A 22,313-nucleotide genomic window follows, 5' to 3' on the forward strand; every position below is an offset into this window, starting at 1 on the left:
GAAAGGGAATTCTAATCTGCCTCTAAAATGTCTCTAATTCATTTGCTTCTCTCCCTCATTTCCATTAGCTGCTCCAGACCAGCATGGTCATCTTTCATCAAGACCACAGAGGGGCAGAGTCATCTTCCTGCTTCCTCATCCTTAGCTTTTCACTCTTCAGGTCAAAGTTGGTTCCCAGTCTTTCATTAGGCCTCTGAGATGCTGCCCAAGTCACATCTACCACCCTATCTCTCCTAGCTCATGTCACACTACTCTGCCTCTTACTCACTCTCTCTGGCCATTCCTGCCTCTGATTCCTAGAAAGTACAGAGCTCTGTGGCCTCAGGGCCTTTGCACTGGCCATTCTTGCTCCTGGACTGCTTCCCTCACTCCTCCTTGGCCAACTTCTACATGTTCCTCAGGTCTCAAACAGCTCATGTTATTTCTATAGAGAAGCTTTTTTGAACTTCATGGAAATACATTTGTCCTGCCATAATTTCTTATAGCTCCCTGTGTTGTTTCTTTCCACTTATTACAGTTTGCACTTACGCATTTAATGTGTGCGTATCTTCTTAATACATGCTTTCCATGCTATTCCCCATTCCCCAGAGATGGAGTGTCCCAGCACATAGCACTATGCCTGGTACCCACAATGGGCACATTCAGTATTTGTGGAGTGAATTCTTACTATTCCCATTTTACAGATGAGAGAACTGAGGGCTTGGCAGAGAAGATACTTCCCCAAATGACACAAGTATAAAAAACCAATTACTGACATTCTATTGTGTGCAAAGCCCTAACCCAGGGGATCTAGAGGCTCTATTGAGAAATGTGGCCAATTCGCCACCACACAGTTATTCTCAAGAAATAGCAACATTTGACGCAGGAATTATGAAGCCTGCCTTCTCTTTCAACTGCTTTGTGAAACTGACAGTGTGTGTCAGGTGCAAGGTCAATTTCTCTTTGAAATGAGACCCAGAAAGATAAACCAACCAACAAGAGTCATGCTACTTGCATTTCCGACCTCAGATCTGTGAGTCAGAACATTACCCCTGGCTTCCTCTCCAGACACTCCCAGAGACTATCTGGGTCTCCCCTTTTGTAAAACAATGTAGCCACAAGGAATCAAGAGATATTAAATATTTGAACCCCAAATAATTCTACCTCCAGAAATCTAGCTCATGCAGGTAATCCTAAATAATGAATAGTCTGTGCTCGGAGATGTTCAGAGAAGTATCATTTAGAGGAGTGGATGGCTGAGAATAGCATAAACAACCAACAGTTGAGGACAGCTCAAATAAGCTGTGATGTAACAACTTAATGATTTACCAAAAATGATGGGAAAAGGCAAGGAAATGATTTTTCGAATCAATGTAATGAGAGAAAAGGCCATGAAATTTTATAGGCAGTCTGGCTATAATTTTGTACAGGCACAAAAACAAAACCATAAACCAATACACAAGGAAGGAAGTCTGGAAGAAATGTGTTTTCTGTTCAAAGCTGTTTTACCTTGGATAAGGGGCTGTGGAGTGTCAGTCTAATTTTTCTAACTTTTTGTATTTTGTGAATCATCACTATTGACCTGTGTTATTAATTTATTCAAATGTTTGGAGAAAAGCAGCATCTCTAGCTTTCTCCAATAATATACACTTGACTCACGAACAACATGGGTTTGAACGGCATGGGTCCACTTATATGGAGATATTTTTCAATAAATACTGTAAATGTATTTTCTCTTGTGATTTTCTTCATAACAGTCTCTTCTCTACCTAACTTTATGCTACTGTTTATGCTACTGGTAAGGCTTCTGGTCAAGAGTAGGCAACTAGTTAAGTTTTTTGGGAGTCAAAAGTTAAACTCAGATTTTTGACTGCCAGAGGGTCTGTGTCCCTAACCCCCAAGTTGTTCAAGGATCAACTATACAGAGAGGAACTGACGGAGTATGAGCTCAGCTGATGGCAGCCAGTGTGTCTAGACATTTAATTATGGGAAAACAATTATTGAATAACTTGACACGGCATTAACAGAGAGCCCAGATGCACTTGAAAATTGATCCGTGTCTGGTTTGGTTTCCGAAGGTGTGCAAAAAGAAGCTGAGCTTCCGAATGGACTATAAAAGGACATCAGTGTGCTGGCACGGAACCAGGTCAGATTGATCCAATCCCCAGGTGGAAATACTTAAAAGTTGAAAGTAGGTCAACATGGTCAGGGAGTTTAGTGCATTTGTAGTCGACACAAAGTGAAACTTCTCGACTCATCCGAGCCAGTGGAGGAAAGGGAAGCTCGGAGCTGGCAAGTCTGGGATTCCTGGGAGGCCAGCGAAGAGGACATTCTGAGGCTGTGCTGCCCTGGAAATTCAAATCCTAGGCCAGGGGTCTGCATACTGTGGCCAGCTGCCTGATTTTGTAAAAACAGGTGTACTGGACCACAGCCATGCTTGTTCATTCATGGCTGCTGCGGCTGCTTTTAGGAGCCATGAGTAGCTGTGATGGCAACTGCAGGGACCGCAATGCCAACAATGTTAACCATCTGGCCCTTTACATAAAAAGCGTGCTGAACTTTGATATAGGCATTCCAAGCCTCGGCCGTACCTTCCTTGTGCCAAGCCAAAGCCACCGCAACGGCCTTCAGGAGGCCTTGGACACCCCATCACCCTCCACCTCTCCCTGTTCTTGCCCCCTCTCCTCTCTGCCGCCCCCCCCCCCTGCTCTGGGGCAGCCACACCACTCCTTTCCTGCTCCTAAGATGTGCCAGATGAGCCCACCACAAAAGCTTTGCTCTTGTTCTTTCCACTGCAAAAATCTCTTCCCCAGAGACCCATATGTCTCTCCTTTCTGGTCTTCCTTGAGGTGCAATTTTAAATTGCACCCTGCCCTTCCTGTCCCCTTCTTCTCTGCTTGACATGGGTCACCTGCTTACCGTAAAAAGTTGTCTGCCTTCCCTACATCCCCAGAAGAATGCGAGCTCCATGAGTACAGAGCTTTCTGACTATTTTGGTCCTTGAGATATGTGAAATAATGCAGCAATAGTTATTATTCTAATTTTACAAAGGGGAAACTGAGGCACAGACAAAATGAGAGAAAAATTATCAGATCGGGCAGATTTTGGCTCAATAACTAAGAAAGCTCCTTAACCTGGAGTGGACTCAACTCCAGAGACTGGGTGTCTTCTTACCTAGAACCAGGAGCAGAGCTACAAGCATCAGAGCAGGGGTGTGGCTGGACCAGGTGAGCTCTGGCATTCCTCTGGGCCCAGGCTCTGAGATTCTCTGCATTGACTGCCCACTCACCTGGGCCACTGCCCTGCCCAAGGAACAGCAGGTAATGGAGCTGGTGTCTCAGGGGCTAGCCGCTCCATTCAGTTAGCACCATAACCCTCTGTGTCTCTCTGCTCGCTAAGAGTTCTGTTCTTTTTGAGATAGCATTGCACCATCACAGGGAAGACTTCTTCCTATTTCGCAGATGAGAAAAGCAAAGAAAGCTGAAGGGCCCTCTGGTGGGTCAGGCTTTATCTACACTCACTCTGTGCTGATTTCCAGATATCAATAATACTCATAAACATCTTGTGATGCCATGGTGGTGCCCTTTTGCAGATGGGGAAATAGAGGCTCAGAGAAGGTTACAAAAAACTCACCCGCACTCCTGTAGCAAAAGAGCAGTTGTCTGGCTGCCTAGCTTTTCTGCAGAATCACGAGCCTGGCGCTACAGGGTGATTTTACAGAGGCGGCGAAATGCATTCTTGACAATCATTTGGCTTCTGCAGAAAATGAAGACTACAGCAAGGTACCAGCCTCTTATCACAACCAATACGAACCATCTGCCTCTCACTCTGGCCTCTAAACAGGAATCTCTGAGGCGTTCTCTTTCCTCCCACAAGGCCAACTCAAGTGGGGACATGATCTTGTAGACTCAGCAACTTCCCCCTAAAGCCATGTGGCATTGACACGCCACTCTTCTTTCCAAAGGACGTCCCCAAGCAAAGCTGGGACTCTTCATTTCACAGACTCAGAACAAAAAGCAGAGCCGATGGAGACACAGGTGCTGGTCAGATGAGGATGGATCCAGGGCTCCCTGTGCCAGCAGCTCAAGCTCAATGCTTGGGGTCTCTGACCCAGCGGCTCTCACAGAACACGGCCAGCTGGGCATTGTGTTCGTGTGACACATCGTGAATGGGGAGGAGGTGGGGAAGGGCAATGTGTGGGGGGAGAAGGGAGCACAGGACGGTGTTCCTCCAACTGGAACTCAGGCGTTAGGATGTGGTGTCCTGCCAGAGTTTCCTTTTTCTCCTGCTTCCTTCTCTGCCCGTGAGCTCCTGCCCGGACACGGCCTAAAGCCAGAATCCCACCATTGCACCCGAATGCAAACCCCTCTTTTAGCAAAGTGGCAGCAGCAACCAGGAGTCTCACATTACAAACTTCCAGAGCTGGATAAAAGCCTGGTGATCTCATCCAACCTTCCCATGTAACAGTGAAAACTCAAGGGCCAGAGAAAACAAGAGAAGTGTCTGATGCCTCATTGGAGGCTCTTGGCAAGAATCAGGGCGCCATTTCTTGGGGTCTACCGTGAGCCTTGACAACCAAAGCCTCACAGCAAATTCTGTGAGGCAGGTTCTGTTATCACGCCCATTCTCCATATGAGGGAACTAGGCTCCATCAGGTGGCTTGCCTGTCACACAAGTAGCTGGAATCCACTGAGTCACCCAGATTCTAGAGTCTCAAACTGCATTTCCCAGCAGGGGATATTAGATGGCACATAAGTAAACATTTATCTTAATGGTAACCTCTTTATTTCAATGTGCATTAAAAAAACACATAAAAACTATTAATGCATGGACATGGTTGCTTAGGAAAATAAAGCATCAGTGGATTGCATGTCCATTTCTGTACTGTAGGTTAGTTAGCAAGATGTTGCCACTGGGGGAAACTGGGGGAAGGGCATAGCTAGGTGTGAATCTACAATCTCAAAATAAAAGTTTACTTGAAAAAAAAGGGGGGGGCCAAAGTGAAACAAAGAAATCCCTCTAAGCAATTTTGGGAAATATAAAGCAAACCTTCTGAAGAACTTCTCTGAAACAGTTAATCCAAATAATGTATTCATGCATTCATTCAACAAACACTGGCCACATGTTCACTTTATCCCAGATCCTGGGGTGATGTTGGGGACACAGAAAGGATATATAAAGCCTCTATCCTCCAGTCTAGTGCTGGAGACAGAGAAACAAAGAATTACAATGGAGAGGGGAGGCCCCAGGCAATGACTTCCCCAAAGAGGTGGGCAACCTGGCCTGGGGCTTTCTCTGTGAATGACAGGGCGCCTGTCCTAACATAGACATACTGACTCTCTGGGCCAAAATGCCTTTGAACTCTTTTAATCACATAAGGTGAAAATTTCAGCCACATATAACCTTGGACAAGTTATTTAACCTCTCTGTGCCTCAGTTTCCTCATTTGTCAAATATCATAGATAAGAACAGGAACTCAGGAACTACCTTGAGGGTTAAACATTAATACATGCGGAGTGCTCAGAACAGAAACTAGTGCCCTTTTGCTCCTTGTTGAAAGTAGCCCCCGCGCAGCCCTCCCATCACTGGCCTTGCTTGCAGGGTCTACCCCTGAAAGCGAGTGTGGCGAGCTTCGGGTGCAGACATCCCGAGCCTGCAGCTAGCCTTGCTCATTCAAGTTGCGGGGGAGGGTGCAGCAGAGGTGCCTGCAGCGCCAGCTGAGCCTTGGCAGGCACTTTCCCAGCATCTGTAAGGGGACCGTGCCCCATTTTATAACCTTTTCTGGGTTAAAGATTACCAGCCCCAGTGAAATTCAGTTACAGTCTACTATCTCCTGCAATATAGCTTTGGGTCCTTCAAAGGTCTGAACCAAGTGAATCTCTCATTTGCATCTGGGGAAGAGTTATTCTGTTGGACAAGGGAGTGAAAACACAAAGGTCGAGAGCTGTGCTTGTTTTCTCACTCCCTGGAGATAAAGGCGCAGGTTAGCTCACCTGGACAAATGCGGCCGCCTTTGGCACACGGTGGTGAGCAGCAACGGCATGGATTTACTAACGTTCTCCATTCCCAGAGGAGGGAAAAGAATATAACATGGCAAGTGCTCAGAGGTTCAGGCCCCTGGGGGAGACTTTCCTTTCCACCCACCTACCAACACAGGGGTGACTCTGCAGTACTGGAAATACCCTGAATGGTTCCAGAATAGTGAGTTTTTAAAATCTACCGCAAACCAAACATTACGGCTTCAGCATCCCTCTCCTTATTCTTCTTTTTTTTAAAATATGTATCTATTTTTATTGATTTCAGAGAGAGGAAAGGAGAGCAAGAGATAGAAACATCAATGGTGAGAGCGTCATCGATCGGCTGCCTCCTGCACGCCCCTTACTGGGGATCAAGCCCTCAACCTGGTCATGTGTCCTGACCCGGAATAGGTCGACGCTCAACCACTGCCCCACACTGGCCAGGCTCCTTTTTTGTTTTTTTACTGACTCCAACGATGAACCTAGGTCTTACCATTCCAGGAGAATAAAAACCTGGAAATTCAATAAGAAGCAACCACAGTGGACAAGGTGTTAGAGAGAGATGTGCTCCCCAACACAAACTTCCTGTGAAAACGCTAGAAAGAGTGGGAGAAGGCGTGCCCTAAAGCAGGCTCTCGCAGCCTCAGCACCACTGACTTTTGGGGCCAGTTAATTCTTTGTCCTTTGGGGCTGGGGGCCGGCCTGTGCACTGTAGGATGTTTAGCAGCATCCCTGGCTTGTAGTAGTATCACCTCCCCCACCAGTTGTAACAACCCAAAATATCTTCAGACCTTGCCAAATGTCCCCCAGGAGTGGGGAGGGCACAGTTGTTCCACCAAAGATACACAACTCTTCAATGGCAGGTCACCTGCTTCGAGGTGCTAGCAGGTGATGAGTAGAGATGATGATGAATGGGAGGGATGATTCAAGTCCACAGCATGGTGTCTGGCACAGGCCCATCCCAGGAATGACCCAGCAGGCAGGCTGGCGAGGAGGCTTCCAGACCTGACATGGAGCTGGGCAGATGCTGCTGCCAGCAGGACTCGGGCAGACTACTCAAAGAACTGTCACTTCCACTGTCAGCAAAACTGAAACTCCAGGAGCCAGGAGCTGCGGCATGAGGCTAAATAGGACTGATGTATTACTCCAGGGGCTGCCACACATATTCTGTAAAGAAGCAACCCTACATATGCTAAGAAGGCTCTTAGAACTGCCCTTAATCTAGAAGATTCAAGGGGACTTGTTATTTTTTTAGGACAGTTGTTCTTGGTATAAAAACGAGTCCTTGAACCTGGTTCAGAGGCCTGGAGGTCTGGTCCCTCCTACCTTTCCAATCTCTGCGCACACTACCTTCCTGTCCCTCTGGGTTCTGCCACTTAGATCTTGTGTCTGTCCCGTGTAGGGTTCTAGCCCAGAACCTTAACAGATGCTGTTCCCACTGCCCTGAATGCTTTCCTTTGCTTCTGACTTTTAAATTCCTACTCACCCCTCTGATTTCACCTCATGATGCACCTCCTCCAGGAAGCCTTCCCTGACCCTCTCCCACTAGATCAAATCTCCCTTAGAAGGCTTGTAGCTCCACATACCTTCACATTTACAGGGCACCTGTGTATAATTATCTGTTCATGTCTGGCTACTTACGAGACTGCAAACCTTTCAAAGCTGTGTTTATACTTAAAATCATATCCCTATCACTATACTGTCTGGCACTGTATGAGGTGCACAATACATTTTGTTGAGTTGTTAGTACATGTTGATTAATTTTGGTATGGTCTATCACTTCTAAGGCTAAGTGGCTAGGACAATGTGCTATGGGGGCAAAGACAAACACACCAATGAAATAGAACAGAAACTAGAAAAACAGACCTACACTTACATAGCACTTGATTTCTGACAAAGTGGCAGTGATATTGGGGCGAACAGATTATCCACCTGGAGAGAAAGATTAGTCATGATCCTACCTAATCCAAGACATAAAAATCAACCCCAGGCTGGTTATAGAGATACATCTGAAAGGCAAAACGTGAACGCTTCTAGGAGATAACAGAGAGGGCAACGACCTTGGATTTCCGAAACAGGACACAAAAAGCATTAACCATAAGAGATCAAACATACAAACTATATAAAAATTAAAAATTCCAATAATCAAGTCATGATTGAAAATGAAAATCACATATAGCGTAGAAGGTAATTGCAAAACGTAACTGGCAAAGGGTTCATTATCCAGCATGACAAAACTCCTACAAAGCAATAAAAAAAATAGACAACTCAAAAGAAAAATGGGTAAGAGATGGAAACAGGCACTTTATAAAATAGGAAATTCACATGACCAATAAACATCATGTTCAGTTAGTAAGTAGAGAGATTTTAAAAACTACCCTCCTGCCTCTTCCCGCCTCCCCATGGCTAAAATTACAAAATACAACAACAAGTCAGAGTGCTGGAGCGGGAGAGCATACAGAGACGCTGGAACGCTCGCACACACTGCTGGTGGACTCTGAACTGGGCAGCTACTTTATTCTAGAATGTTTGTGGCAACACTACAGGCATACCTCAAAGATGCTGTGGGTTCAGTTCCGGGCCACCACCAAAAAGCAAATATTGCAATTATGCGGGTCACACAAATTTTGGGGTTTCTCAGTGCGCATATAAAACTATGTTTAAACTATACTGTGGTTCATTAAGTGTGTGGTAGCATTATGTCTGAAAAACAGCCCCAAAACCCTAAAGTACGTACCTTAATTAACAAATGCTTTATGGCTAAAAAATGCTAACCATCATCTGAGCCTTCAGCGAGTCATAATCTGTTTGCTGGCGGAGGGTCTTGCCTCGATATTGATGGCTGCTGACTGATCAGGGTGGCGGTTGCTGAGGGTGACATGACTGGCAGTTTCTTAAAATTAGGCAACAGTGAAGTTTGCCGCATCAATGGACTCTTCCTTTCGCAAACAATCCTCTGTAGCGTGCGGTGCTGTTTGATAGCATTTTACCCACAGGAGTCGAACCTGCCACCGCTTTATTAACACGTTTGTGTAATATTCTAGGTCCTTTGCTGCTCCACCTTGCCCTTTTATGCTATGGAGACGGTTTCTGTCCTTAAACCACATGAGCCAGCCTCTGCTAGCCTCAAACTTTTCTCCTGCATCCTCCCCACCTCTCTCAGCCTTCACAGAATCCTTGCTCTGGATTAGGCTTTGGCTTAAGGGAACGTTTGAGCCTCTATCCAGACCACTAAAGCTTTCTCCGTCTCAGCAGTATTTGCTTTCTTATCACTCGTGTGTTGGCTGGAGCAGCACCTTCACACTCCTTCAAGACCTGTCCTTTGCACTCGCCACCTGGCTAATTGGCTCGGAGGCCTAGCTTTCGGCCCATCGCAGCTTTCAACATGCCTTCCTCACTCAGCTTAGTCATTTCTAGCTTTTGACTTAAAGGGAGAGTTGTTCGACTCTTCCTTTCACTTGAACACTTTGAGGCCTTTGTAGGGTTGTGAACTGGCCTAATTTCAATATTGTTGTGTCTCGGGGAATAGAGGCCCCAGGGAGAGAGAGGGAGATGGGGTGACGGGCCAGCTGGTGGAGCAATGAGAACACACACATTTATCAACTGTCTAGATGGGTACAGTTTGTGGTGCCCCAAAACAATTATAGCAGTAACCAGAGCTTACTAATCACAGATCACCATAACAAATATACCAATAATGAAAAAGTTTGAAATATTGTGAGAATTATCAAAATGTCACACGGAGACACGAAGTGAGCAAATGCTATGGGGAAACCCTTGCTCAATGCAGGGCTGCCACAAACCTTCAATTGAAAAAAAAAAAAGCAGTATCTGAGAAGTGTAATAAAGCAAAGCACAATGAAACCAGGTATACCTGTATTTATAATAGCCTTGCTATGGACTAAATGGTTTCCTCCAAATTCATATGCTAAAGTCATGCCACGTGATATTTTTTTTTTGGAGATGGGGCCTTTGGAAGATAATTAGGCTTTAATGAGGTCAAGAGGCTGGAGCCCATATGACAGGATTAGTGCCCTTCTAAGAAGAGGAAGAGCCCGGCCGGGTGTGGCTCAGGGGTTGAGCATCGACCTAGGATCCAGGCGACTGGAGTTCGATTCCTGGTCAGGGCACATGCCCGGGTTGCAGGCTAGGCAGTCGATCAATGACTTTCTCATCACTGATGTTTCTATCTCTCTCTCTCCCTCTCCTTTCCTCTCTCTGAAATCAATAAAGATATGTTTAAAAAAAAAGGGGGGGGGGAGAGACTCCAGAGCAATTTCTCTACCTTGTGAGGACATGGCAAGAAGGCAGCCAAGTGCAAGCCAGGAAGAGAGCCCTGTGCTGGAACCCTGAACTCAGACTTCTAGCTTCCAGGACAGTGAGAAATTTCTGTTATTTAAGCCATCCTGTGTGTCCTATTTTGTTATAGCAGCATGAGCAGACTAAGACAAAATTCAGATTGCAAACAACGCAAATGTCCATCAGCACTGGAGTCCATAAGTGGATTATAGCCTATTCATGCTATGGACGACTAGGCAACAATGAAAATGAATGGCCAAGTTACAGGAAATAGCATGGATAAATTGCACAGATGTTACAGTCTGCAAAGGAAGTTAGATACAAAATAATACAGTGAAAAAAAGCCCAAGCAAATTGAATCAGTAATGAAGAATGCATCCTCAGGTAGGACACTTGTAAGTACAGTAGAAGTAAGAGCAAGCAAGGATCTCTGTGAGAGAGGGATGGGTGACATGGGATGGGGTAATGATTAAGAAGAGCATGGGGCCTGCTATTTCTTTTTTTTTAAATCCTCACCTGAGGATATGTTTATCGATTTTAGAGAGAGACGTGGGGAGGAGGCAGAGAGAGAGAAACACCAATGTGAGAAACATCAATCGGCTGCCTCCTGACTGAGGATCGAACCTGGAACCTAGTTATGTGCCCTGACCGGGAATTGAACCTGCAACCTTTTTGTTGTATTGGACGATGCCCCAACCAACTGAGCCACCTGGACTGGGCGGGCCTGTTATTTCTGGCTCTACTTCTTGACCTTGTTGGCAGTTACATGACTATTAGCTTCGTAAAAAATCACTGAGCTGCTCTTTTTGTGTGTGTATGTTTCTCTATGCATGTTATATTTGATAAGAAAATGGTTTACAGAAAGTATTTGGAAAAATGCTCATATACCTTCTAATAAAGCAATTCTTCTCTTAGGAATTTATCCTACAGGAATATCTGAACATGTCTGAAATCACCATGTACATGGCTGTCCACTCAGGCTTTCTTTGTGGTGGCAAAATATTGGAAACAACCTATAGACCCATCAATAGGGGACTGGTTGGATAAATTAAGTGCCCTGCACAATGGAAGGCTCTGCAGCCATGAAAAGGGGTAAAAAAAGACCTCTGTGATATGTTAAAGATAGAAAACAAAGTGCCAAGCCATAACCATTTTTAAAATACAGAGCTCTTGTAGGGAGCAGAAGGGGTCCAGGAGATGGGCATAATTAAGGAAAATTTACTTTCTTCTGTAAACCCACTCGTACTGTTTGTTTTACCATGCACTGCATCACCCATTTGGGAAATAATTATTGTTAAAAAGCAGAGCAAGTATGTACGTAGAGACTGGGTGAAAGGCATGGAAGGGAAGGAGGGACTCTAACCCCCTGGCACTTGACGGTCCCCAGTGAAACCTGTGTTCAAAAATTTGGGTCTGGACCTCGGTTCAAGTCCAGTTTCTGGCTCTTCCTATCTCTGTGAGGTTGGCCAAAAACTTAAAATGCTCTGATTCTTGGTCCTCATTCACAAAAGAGGACCCTCCCACCCAGGTTATTGAGAGCATTAAATGAGATAATCCTAATAGAGCCCGGCACAGGAGTGTCTAAGAAACAGAGCCAAACCCAGGCCCACAGCAGGACCACAGGGTCAAATCTGATGGATTCCTACAAATCACTTGAGTTGTTGGTGGACAGCTGCTGCCGGAAGGAAGTGCTTTGGACTTTCTCCAGCTACCACTGGTTTTATTTTTGGCTTTTTAACACTGCTTCTTCATTTGTTGTGGCAGCTGGTCCTCCCATACTCCACTGTTATACTAAAGGTATAAGACAATATCATTCCCATTGATTGATGAGTAAACTGAACCCAGACAAGGCAGTTATCCTCTCTGAGTCTCCATTTCCCACCTCTGCAATCTGGTCAGTCTTTCCTCCCAGGGTTGTTGTAAGCAATGGATGAGCAAATCTACAAAGAGCCCTCAGAGCAGCCCACCAAATGCTTGGCAAATATGAGCTGCCATTATTTATGGGTCATTGCCATTAGGATGGGCAAGAGCCTGAGCTGAAACTCATCCATGATCTTCTGAATGTCTCCTCTTGTCCTATAGCTTATCATGACTCTGACAGCCCAGCTCTGGACCCCTCCTGGACCCAGTCCCCAGTTCAGAATGTCCCTGCTCTTCTGTGTGTGGCTCTTCTTCAAGCCCTGCTCTCAGCTCCTGGGAAGGCTGTGCACTTAGGGCTGGGGCAGGATGCCAGGCATGCAAATCTGCATGCAGGCAGCAATTTGCACAAAAGCTCCGTGGTGTGCTCATTTCCAGCCTGTCCCCAAAACAGCACTCAGCTGAAAAGCCAGCAGAGAGCTATTTACAGCTCTGGGCAGGGAGAGGGGAGGCAGGCTCTGGTCCACAAGTCCAGCCCAGGTGATGGCTTGCTCTTTTGGTTACTGTAAGAGGCCGTTCAGGCAACCTTGCCCCAAATGAGGTCAGAGTCGTAAGAGCTTTTGCTCAAAGGCCAGTGATCCACCCCCGGAATGTCTGGCTCCCTCATGAAACCCACTCAAAGGCAAGTGGGAGAAGGTCTCCCTGAGCTCTCACCAATAGCTGCCAATGGATTCTAAGCACTTAGAGGGAGGAAGGGCTACAAGACGCCTGTCAAAACCATGGACAGGAGCTTGGCCGGGTGTGGCTCAGCGGTTGAGCATCGACCTAGGATCCAGGCGATAGGGGTTCAATTCCGGGTCAGGGCACACACCCGGGTTGCGGGCTCAATCAATGACTCTCTCATCATTGATGTTTCTCTTTCTCTCCCTTTCCTTTCCTCTCTCTGAAATCAATAAAGATATATATATATTTTAAAGTTGATTAAAAAAACCATGGACAGGATAGCTCTAGCCTCTCTAACATTGCTCTAGTTCAGGATTGACAAACTATGGTGGTGATGATGGGGATATATCTGGCCTGTTTTACAGATAAGGTTTATCAGAACGCAGACATGCCCATTCATTGACATGGCCCATGGCTGCAGTCATGGTACAGACAATTGAGTAGTCACAATAGTAACTGTATGGCCCATAAAGCCACAAATATTTACTATCTTCTCCTTTATAGAAAAATTTGCCTAGCCTACTCTAGGTGAAGCCCCCACAAGCTCATCTTTTAACAGGTTTCTCCTAGCTTCCACAAGGATCTCTCTCAAGTGCTAATCAAATCACTTCACCTGTTTAAAACTCTTCCATGATTCCCCACTGGTCTCTGGGTCAAGTCCAAATGCATTATCATAGGTCACCTGGCTGTCCACGGTCTGGCCCTCCTGCAGCTCCCGCCTGGCTGTCCACTGTCTGGCCCTCCTGCAGCTCCCGCCTGGCTGTCCACTGTCTGGCCCTCCTGCAGCTCCCCTCTCCTCATTCACCCACCCTGTGCTCCAGCTAATGCCTCCCCCATCCTCTGAACGTTGGCTTTATAGAAAAAAAGGAGTTTCAATGAAAAATCATGCACTGTCTATATACAATGCAAACGTTCACGCTATCTGACTCTAGCTCTGTTCATTATCTTCAAGCTATTTTCTCCAACTCTTTGTAATTTGTGGGAGACTGGTAGACAAGAAAACTCGGTCTTGTCTAACCCGTTTGCCATCCATTTGCCACTCAGTTCAACATTCCTTTACTCCATAGACAATTATGCTTTATTTGACTTTTCCTTTGAACCAGTTCTAACATCTGCCCAGTCCCCTCAATGAATTAGTTTAATAAAATCTCTAACAAGGGTTCATTTTTGTATCTGTATGGAAGTCATGATTTTACCCTTTTTTTCTCTGAAGATTTTCTTTTAACCGTGTTCTGGGAAGTCTCTGAGCCTCTCTGTTCATGTTCTTTCTGTTGAGATCTTTCCCGTCTTTTCTTTTTCTCCTGAAGGTTCTTCCCCAGCACCCCCAGGGACAGGGACACGTAAACTCTTTCTTCTCTCAGCTGGAACCTCTACCCCCCACCCCGCCCCAGTTACTCATCTCACTGAACGGCAGTTGTTTACGAGTCTGCTCCCACCTCCCAGCTAGCCTAGAAGATCTTCCAGAGTAATAGCTGGGCCTCCCTCTCTCTCCCTCACACACACACCCTTAGTACTGTACAAGACACATTAAAGTTGTGTGATAAGTGGACACACCCATTAAAGTGAACGTACGGCAGATGATTAGACTGCCCACCCAGACAGAAGTCCCTAAGAGTGAGACCTTGGCCCTGGCCAAATAGTTCAGTTGGTTGGAGCGTCATCCCGATACGCCAAAGTTGTGGGTCGATCCCTGGTCAGGGCACATACAAGAATCAACCAATAAATGCATAAAAAAGTGGAACAGCAAATGGATATTTCTCTCTCTCTCTTTCCCTCTCAAAATTCAATTAAAAAAAAAAGAAAAAAAAGTGAGGCCTTGTTTTTCTTGTTTGACATCATTTATGTGGCATCTACTAAGTACTCAATAAACACTTGTTGAAAAATAGAAGAATAAAAGAATACCAGCCTAGCCGGGCATGGCTCAGCAGTTGAGCATCGACCTAGGATCCAGGAGATCGAGGTTCGATTCCTGGTCAGGGCACATGCCTGAGTTGCAGGCTCGGTCCCGAGTCAGGGGCTTGCAGGAAGCAGCCGATCAATGACTCTCTCATCATTACTGCTTCTATCTCTCGCTTGCTCTCCCTTTCTCTCTCTGAAATCAATAAAGATATATATATATATATATGTTTTAAAAGAATACCACTTAAGTTCTTGTTCTTGACCCACTTGTAAGTAAGCTCCCCTTCCTCCACTTTTGAAGAGCAAACTAGCAGCTTCAGAATGCTACCCTCCATGTTTCCACGTATGGCCACTGTGGCGTTTCAATCCCACCGGATCCAGCTCGCCACCGGGGAATGGATGGCACATGCCATTCTGCTTCATGGTCATCATACAACCTTGAGCAAGGCAACGCTCCAATGGGCCTCTATCTCTCCATGGGTCAAACAAGGTTAGTTCAGACATTCCAAGAGATAAAGTACATCAGGCAAAGATATGAATGACCAATAATGTCCTAATGACATTCCAGACCAGATACCATTTACCTTGTAACAGATGCTGTCAATGTAACTCTGCAAAGCTGCGCAGGTTTAGCTCTGAGTTGCAAGGGTACAGATGTCCTAGGACAAGTTTCTCAAACTTGAATGTGCACACGAATCCCCTCCAGGATGCTGCTAAAGTGCAGATTTACAGTCTGTAGGCTTGGGTGGGGCCCAAGAGTCTGCATTTCTAACCAGCTCCCAGATGATGTGAGTCTGCTGGTCACTGGACCACACTTCCAGGAGCAAAGTGCTAGGGCACCTTTGAAAAAAATCCTCAGTGTGGCCAAGGAACAGATTTCCAGCATGTTGATGTTGGCGAGGAGGGGAAGTCTGGTACAGGTTCCCCCCGGATATGGAAACCGGGTGGGAGCAATCTGCCAGGCCAGTGATACTACTGAAGCACAAATGCTGGTGGCCTATCAAACTGTGCTTTAACACACCCTCCAGGGGAGTCTGATGCTAAAACATGAGAACCATTGTGCTAGGTGCAGAGAGGGGGTAGAATATTCCAGTTGGAAGATTAGTGTTTTGTTTTCCCACAGGAGAGTTTCAGGCACATGTCCAGACCCTGTAAATTACATTCATTTATTCATCCATCCATTCAACACTCATCCCTCGATTTACTCAACCAACAAAAGGACTGTACCCATTCTTTCATCCATCCATCCAACATTCAACAAATATGTCCTGAATGCCCACTGTGTACTCTCTGAGACACAAGAGATACGACTGAAATTGTAGATATACACACCTGTCTTAGCCTCTAAACCAGTAATTCTCAACCAGAAGCAATTTTGCTCTCCAGACAAATTTGGCAACATCTGGAGATATTTTTGGCCGTCACAACTTGGGGGGAAGTGTACATCTAGAGGGTAGAGGTCAGGGATGCTGCTAAACCTCCTACAATGCACAGGACAGCTCCACAGCAAAATGTCAATAGTGTTGAGGTTGAGAAACTTTGCTCTAGACTGTGAGCCCCTTGTGGACAGGAACTGTATTATAGTCACCTTGATACTCCAAGGTCACAAGATAGTGTCTGACACATGGGAGCAGAGCAAATATCTAAATACAAGAGGAAATGCAACACAAAAATACATTTAAGTCTATACAGAACTCTTACAACTCAACAAAATGACAAACAGCCCAATTCAAAAATGGGCAGAGGTCTTGCAAGGACATTTCTCCAAAGATATACAAGTGGCCAACAAGCACATGAAAAGATGCTCAATATCATTAGTCATCAGGGAAATGCAAATTCAAACTACAATGAGATACCACTTCGAGCCTGCGAGAATGGAAATAATATTAACAACAATAAAAACACTACAGAAAATAACATGATGGCAAAGATGTGAAAAAATTGGAACCTTCACACATTGCTGTTGGGAATGTAAAATGGTGTAGTTTGGCAGTTCCTCAAAAAGTTAAACAGAGAATTACCGTGTTACCCAGCAATTCCACTCCTGGGCATTTCCCCAAAAAAGTTGGAAACCGGTCTTCAACCCAAAACTTGTACATACATGTTCATAGCAGCCTTACTCTCAATAGCTCAAAGTCAGAAACAACCCAAATATCCACCAACGGACGAACGGATGCACAAATTGGTCTACCCATACAATCGAGTATTGTTTAGTCACAAAAAGGAATGAAGTACTGACACATGCTAGGAGCTACAGAGAAAGAGAAAAACCAGTGCACAGCTCTGGACCCAAGGAAGCCTTGGATGTGGGCGATGGGAGTTCAGAGGAGGAGAAATGGGCTTCCAGGCTGTGGGTGGGAAGGACAAAATAGGAGACAGCTCTTGGAGGAGGAAAATCTGCCCTTGGAGAGTCGATCTTATTAGTGAAGGAATGTGTAATCAGAGGCCACATCAGGCCACCCTGTCCCTGAGATGGGTAACATAGTTGAATGCATGGAGTGCCTAGAAAAGCAAGGAGAGTTGGACACAAGGGAGCAGGGAAGCGAGCAGTTACCCTCAGAACCTCGTCCCCTGGACTTTCTGCCAGAAGAGGGGGTTGCTGATTCAATCAGCTGTCACTCCTGGGGCTCTTGCTCTCTGCCTCCTGGCAAGGGGCAGGCACGCAGAGCAAAGGGGAGAGCCAGGGCTCGCGTTGCCTAAGCAGGACTGTGTACCGGGTGTTTGAACCGTTTCAGTTAATCTTCATCGTAGCCCAGTGAGGTAAGTTCTACCATTGCTCCTCCTTTTTAAACACAATTTACTAGTGTTCCCTTTTTTAAGATGGGGAAATGAGACACTGAGAGATAAAGTGGCCATGGCCTGAGGCCCCCATGCTGGTGGAAGCCCAGTTCAGCACCAGTCAGTCTAACCCCAAGACCCACTGGGATGCCGGTGGAAGGACTCCCCCGTGGCCAGGGCAGAGGCTCAGCCAGTGGAGGTAAGGCCTCAGATTCCTGTCTCCTGGCCCCAGAACCTTCAGGAAGCTCACAGGCCTGGGTTTCAGCCACTGGTGACTACCAGCTTCACCACATCCCTGCAGAGGGACTGGTGTATGCAGGTCCTCAAGACCATAACCATCACGCAGACACCGGGAGCTGGGCAGCTGAAAGCCCCTACACGGGGTTCAAATCTCGGGGTGGAGTCCCACTGCCGTACTGCCTGGCTGAGGGACCCTGAGCAAGTCTCTCAACCTCTGGGCTCTGCGTTGCTCATTTTTAATGCATGGGAAGCTGGCTAGAGTATGCCTTTTCTTCTTCACCCTCTATGAATATTTTCATATGTGTGTGTGTGTGTGTGTGTGTGTGTGTGTCCTTTCCATGCTCCTCACTTCCTTAACTACCCATTTTCATATGGATTTAATATATTACTTTCCCCCCCAAAATGGGATTAGACTGTATATATTGATCTTGTGACTTTACCATTTTCATGAAATAAGTTTTGGAGATCTTTCCAGGTCAGGAATGCAGATCTACCTCTTCTTCTAAAATACACTCATTTTCCGGTGTGATTGCACCAGTGTAACCCCTCCCTATGCTGGTATAGAAAAGCCCTGCGGTCCTGTGTTCGTCTCTCTGTGTGCACGTGTGAGCATTTCTACAGGAGATTCCTAGAAGTGAGAGGGCCGGGTCAATGGGCATGGCGTTTATATTTTGAAAGAGACTGCCTAATGGTCTTCTGAAGAAGCCTCCACAACTAGGTTACTTCTAAAACTGTTTTAAAACTGGCATGGCTGTTCCTTTGACCTCTAGCAGGATAGGAGGTAACAGCCTTAGAAAGTCACTTAACCTCTGTGAGCCTTAGTTTGCTCATCTGTGAAATGGGAAACCTAGAGTAATACACCTGAAGATAATTTGGAGATGGCAAAGTCTTGATTAAAATGTGAGGGATTAAGGCTGTCATTAGCCTTGGGAGACTCAGGGGCTGAACACCACCCCCTCCATCATGCAGACAGCAGAACGGAGGAGCCTGAGCAAGGAGGACGCTGTCTTGTATCAAGCATCAACTGTGCAAAGCACGTATTAGACCAGTGGTTTTCAATGGGTGTGGAGGAGGTGACTTCATCCACCAGGGGACATCTGCCAATGCTTAGAGACAGTTTTAGTTGTCATAACCAGAGGGGGGTTGCAATTGGCATCAAAAAGGTAAAGGGTAGGAATGACGCTGAGCATCCTACATGCACAGGACGGCTCCACACACAGGACCATCCAGTCCCAAATGTCTACAGTGCTGAAGGTGAGAAACCCTGCTCTAGCCCTGTCTCTCATCTGCTGCCTACCTTACAACAAACTTAATTGGAAGAGGAGTGCACTAAGGCTGAGAGGTGAATGATTTGCCCAAGGTCCCCCAGCCAGCAGTGGTCAGGAGTTGACCTTTGAACCCATCCAACTTTTGCACCTCCGGTCCATTCCATATACTGCACTCTCTCCGGGCAGATGTCACTCGTCTCCAAGTGCCAGCCGACTTTGACTGCCTTGGCCCCTGGCAGGTTATCTACAGGGCAGGTTATAAGTTTCACCTAAAAGCACAACCTCCCTACTGTTTCAGAGGCTTTATGACTTCGGGCTAGTAGTCATAATCATTGTTTCCATTTACTGTGTGCTACACACTTTTCGAAGAGTAACTCATTTTACTCTGATAAGGACACTGAGGGAATCGGGTCACAGAGAGGTTAATAATTTCCCCAAACCTACATAGTAAGTAGCAGGTTTGGGCCCTGGACCCAGATAAGAGGGGTCAGAGACCAATCTCTCAACCCATATGCACTGTGGTTCCCCTCATGCTCTAAACCTTCATCTTGGCACTTGAATTTGGCTCCTGTTCTAAACTGGAGTATGACAGGCCAGAGTTCCAGCTCATGTCCCACTCAGTGCCTCAGGAAATTGAACAGGGATAGGAGATTGCTGCAGGGGACTCGGGCCTGAAGGGATGTCCAGGGACTGAGAGGGAAGAAGCCCTGAGGAAGGGGACGTGCTTTCCTCGGACCCTGTCTACAGTTCCTGGAGCAAACCTAGCTATGCAGCTGAGGGTCCTGCAGCAGTCTGGACTCCAGCGTATTGCAACCAACCTTATTTGCTCTCCTGGGTCAATCTGGATTTTGGCAAGCCTAAATTTGGCAGTGGGCTCAATAGAAATATCACACAGGGTGAGTGGTGAAGCGAAAACTCCCAGGAATGGATTCTACAAACAAGGTGGCCTGTTGGGGGGAGTCACCGAGTTCCAGCTCTGCCCATTCCTAGCTGCGTGACATTGGCAGAGCCTCAGCACCTCCTCTGACAAGTGGGGACAGCAGTGCCCAGCGGTCTGGGGTGTAAACGGGAGGACTGGAAGTAGTGTCCAGGACCCTGGAACCCCACAAGTCCTAGTGAGGCTGTGATCAGCTTTGCCACCCATTGGCTGGGTGACCTTGAGCAAGTCTCTTGCTCTCTTCATGCGTCTGTTTGCTTAACGGTCAAAGGAAGGGGCAGGACCTTGATCTAGAAGCCCTTTGAGGTCTTAGGGTTCACTCCAGACAGGGCCATTTCTCTCTCCCCAGGGCTGACGTCTTTGGGCATCCAGGACGCACACTTCTCCATACTCCAGGTTGTGGGGACAGCTCCAAAGAGCAAGGCAAAGCTCCTTGCCTTTCTCTTTGCAGTCCCCACAATCTGGCCCTCTAGAGGAGAGCTGCTCCCAGCCCCCCTCAAGTCACCAACACCCTGTCCCTTAGACCAGCTTCATTGGAGCAGCAAAGTCAACACTGTCTCCAGCCCAGTGGACAGCTCCTGCAGCAGCCATCTCCCCTGGTCAAGCGCCTAGAGAATTCCACTGGGCAATGCCCAAGGAGCTGGGGGGGGGGGGGGGGCAGCCTCAGGGAGAAAACGGGGGCTCGTCTCTGTGCAATAAAGACCCCTTTTTCCAGGAGAGGGGTTGAACTGCCTCAGGGGAAGATATTCTAAACACAGACAGCCCTTTGGGGGGGAGGTAGGGGGGGGCCTGGGGTCCCTGCTAGTTCTGCTGCCTTAGAAGCCATCTCTGCTGTCAGAGTTTGGAGGCTCCTGGAAGGTTCTCTAGGCTCAGGACCCCAGCTTTAAGGCCTTTAGTGACAAGGCCTTCTTACTGCACCTCTTCCTCTGGCCAAGGTGAGATGGAATTAGGTGGAGCAGTGAGGCATGGCAGAGCAGATGGGACTGGGTGAGGCGGGCAGAGGTGGGTGTGGGGTCTTAGTGGGACAGGATTTTGTAGAAAAGGCTAGGTAGAAGCGCAATGGGGGGGTGGCTTGGTCTCGATGGGTATCCAGACCCTTACCCTGTTTCTGAGTATAAAAGCCCCTGGTCGATCGTCTTTACTGGAGGAAGAGGGGAAGCCCCCCAAATGCCTTTAGTGGTGTGTCTGAGGCAACCAGGCCTTTCTTATGGGTGGAGAAGGGGGGAGAGGGGGAATCACCTCTAAAGGCGAATACCAGAGTCCAGTTTCTGAGGAGGGGGCTGCAGGGAGGTCCATATGGGGTTGAGGGCGACAGGCAGGGTGTCCACCCTGGGAGCTTTGAGTCTTGAGGGGCTTATTTCCCAGGATGTCGGGGAGCCTCCATTTTCCACGGGGAGAGCACACGGTTACCTACGTGCTGCGAAGACCCCATCATTCAGGAGGGTGGGTGGAGAGAACCCAAACTTAGTTTTTAGGGAAGGGGAAGGGGACATGGATCTCCAAAGAGATGAGAGGGCCCTAGGTACCTGGGGGAGCTAAAGCCCAATCTGAGGGGCTCATTTCATCCCAAGGGGTAAATTAGGGAGGGGGCCTTCTCTGTAGAGCCTGGGGTCAAGAGGAGGACCCATTTCTGAAGGAAGAGGGAAGCTATTTGCTCTCTAGAAGGTGGGAGACCTTCTCTTTTCGGGGGAGGGGACCCCACGTCTCGGGGGGATGAGGGCGGTGTTTTCTGAGAGGAGAAGTCGGGGTTTGCTCCCTGGGGGCAGGGCCGAAGGGCTCCAGCTCGACTCCGTGCAGAAGGGCCCGACCCACGCGACCCAGCGCCTCGCTCTTACCTCCAGGCCCGGGCTCCGACGTGCGGGCTCCACCTCCGGGACCCCGACTGGCGGGATCTGCGCCCTGAGCTCGGGCTGCGCCGGGTCTCTGCCCGCTTCCCCCAGCGACTCGCGGGGCTCCCTGGCTCCGCCCAGCCGCGCGGGCCAATCAGCGCCTCTTCCCCCTGCCCTGGCTCTCAACGCAGCCAATGAGCGTGCCCGCCACGGGCCACCGCCCCCGGGGGGTGGGGGAGGCGGGGCGGGGGTAGAGTCCGATCTTCTTGGGAGCCTGAGCGGGGGTCCTGGAGGAAGGACCCCGAGGGCCGCGTGCGAGGATTGGAGCGGCGCAATAGCAGCCGAGGACCCCCATCGAGTCGGCGGGGAGCCTACCTGATGGGGGGGTGAGCGCCGGTCTTTAAAAGGGGGGCGACTCTGCCGGCCGGCGTGGCTCAGCGGTGGAGCAGCGACCTGGGATCCAGGATGTCCGGGTTCGATTCCCGGT

General features: G+C 47.7%; 1 protein-coding gene across 1 annotated transcript in view; it reads right to left on the reverse strand.

Annotated features, from left to right (window-relative positions):
• Positions 1-21,888, reverse strand: part of ABAT (4-aminobutyrate aminotransferase) — an 85,867-nt gene extending 63,979 nt beyond the window's left edge. The window contains exon 1 of the mRNA XM_016199387.2: positions 21,833-21,888. The gene's annotated coding sequence lies outside the window, so the exon portion shown is untranslated. The remainder of the gene's footprint in view (positions 1-21,832) is intronic.
• Positions 21,889-22,313: the final 425 nt, after the last annotated feature.

This window comes from Miniopterus natalensis, chromosome 3 (genome assembly GCF_054644295.1).
Source record: "Miniopterus natalensis isolate mMinNat1 chromosome 3, mMinNat1.hap1, whole genome shotgun sequence".
NCBI classification, from domain to species: Eukaryota; Metazoa; Chordata; class Mammalia; order Chiroptera; family Miniopteridae; genus Miniopterus; species Miniopterus natalensis.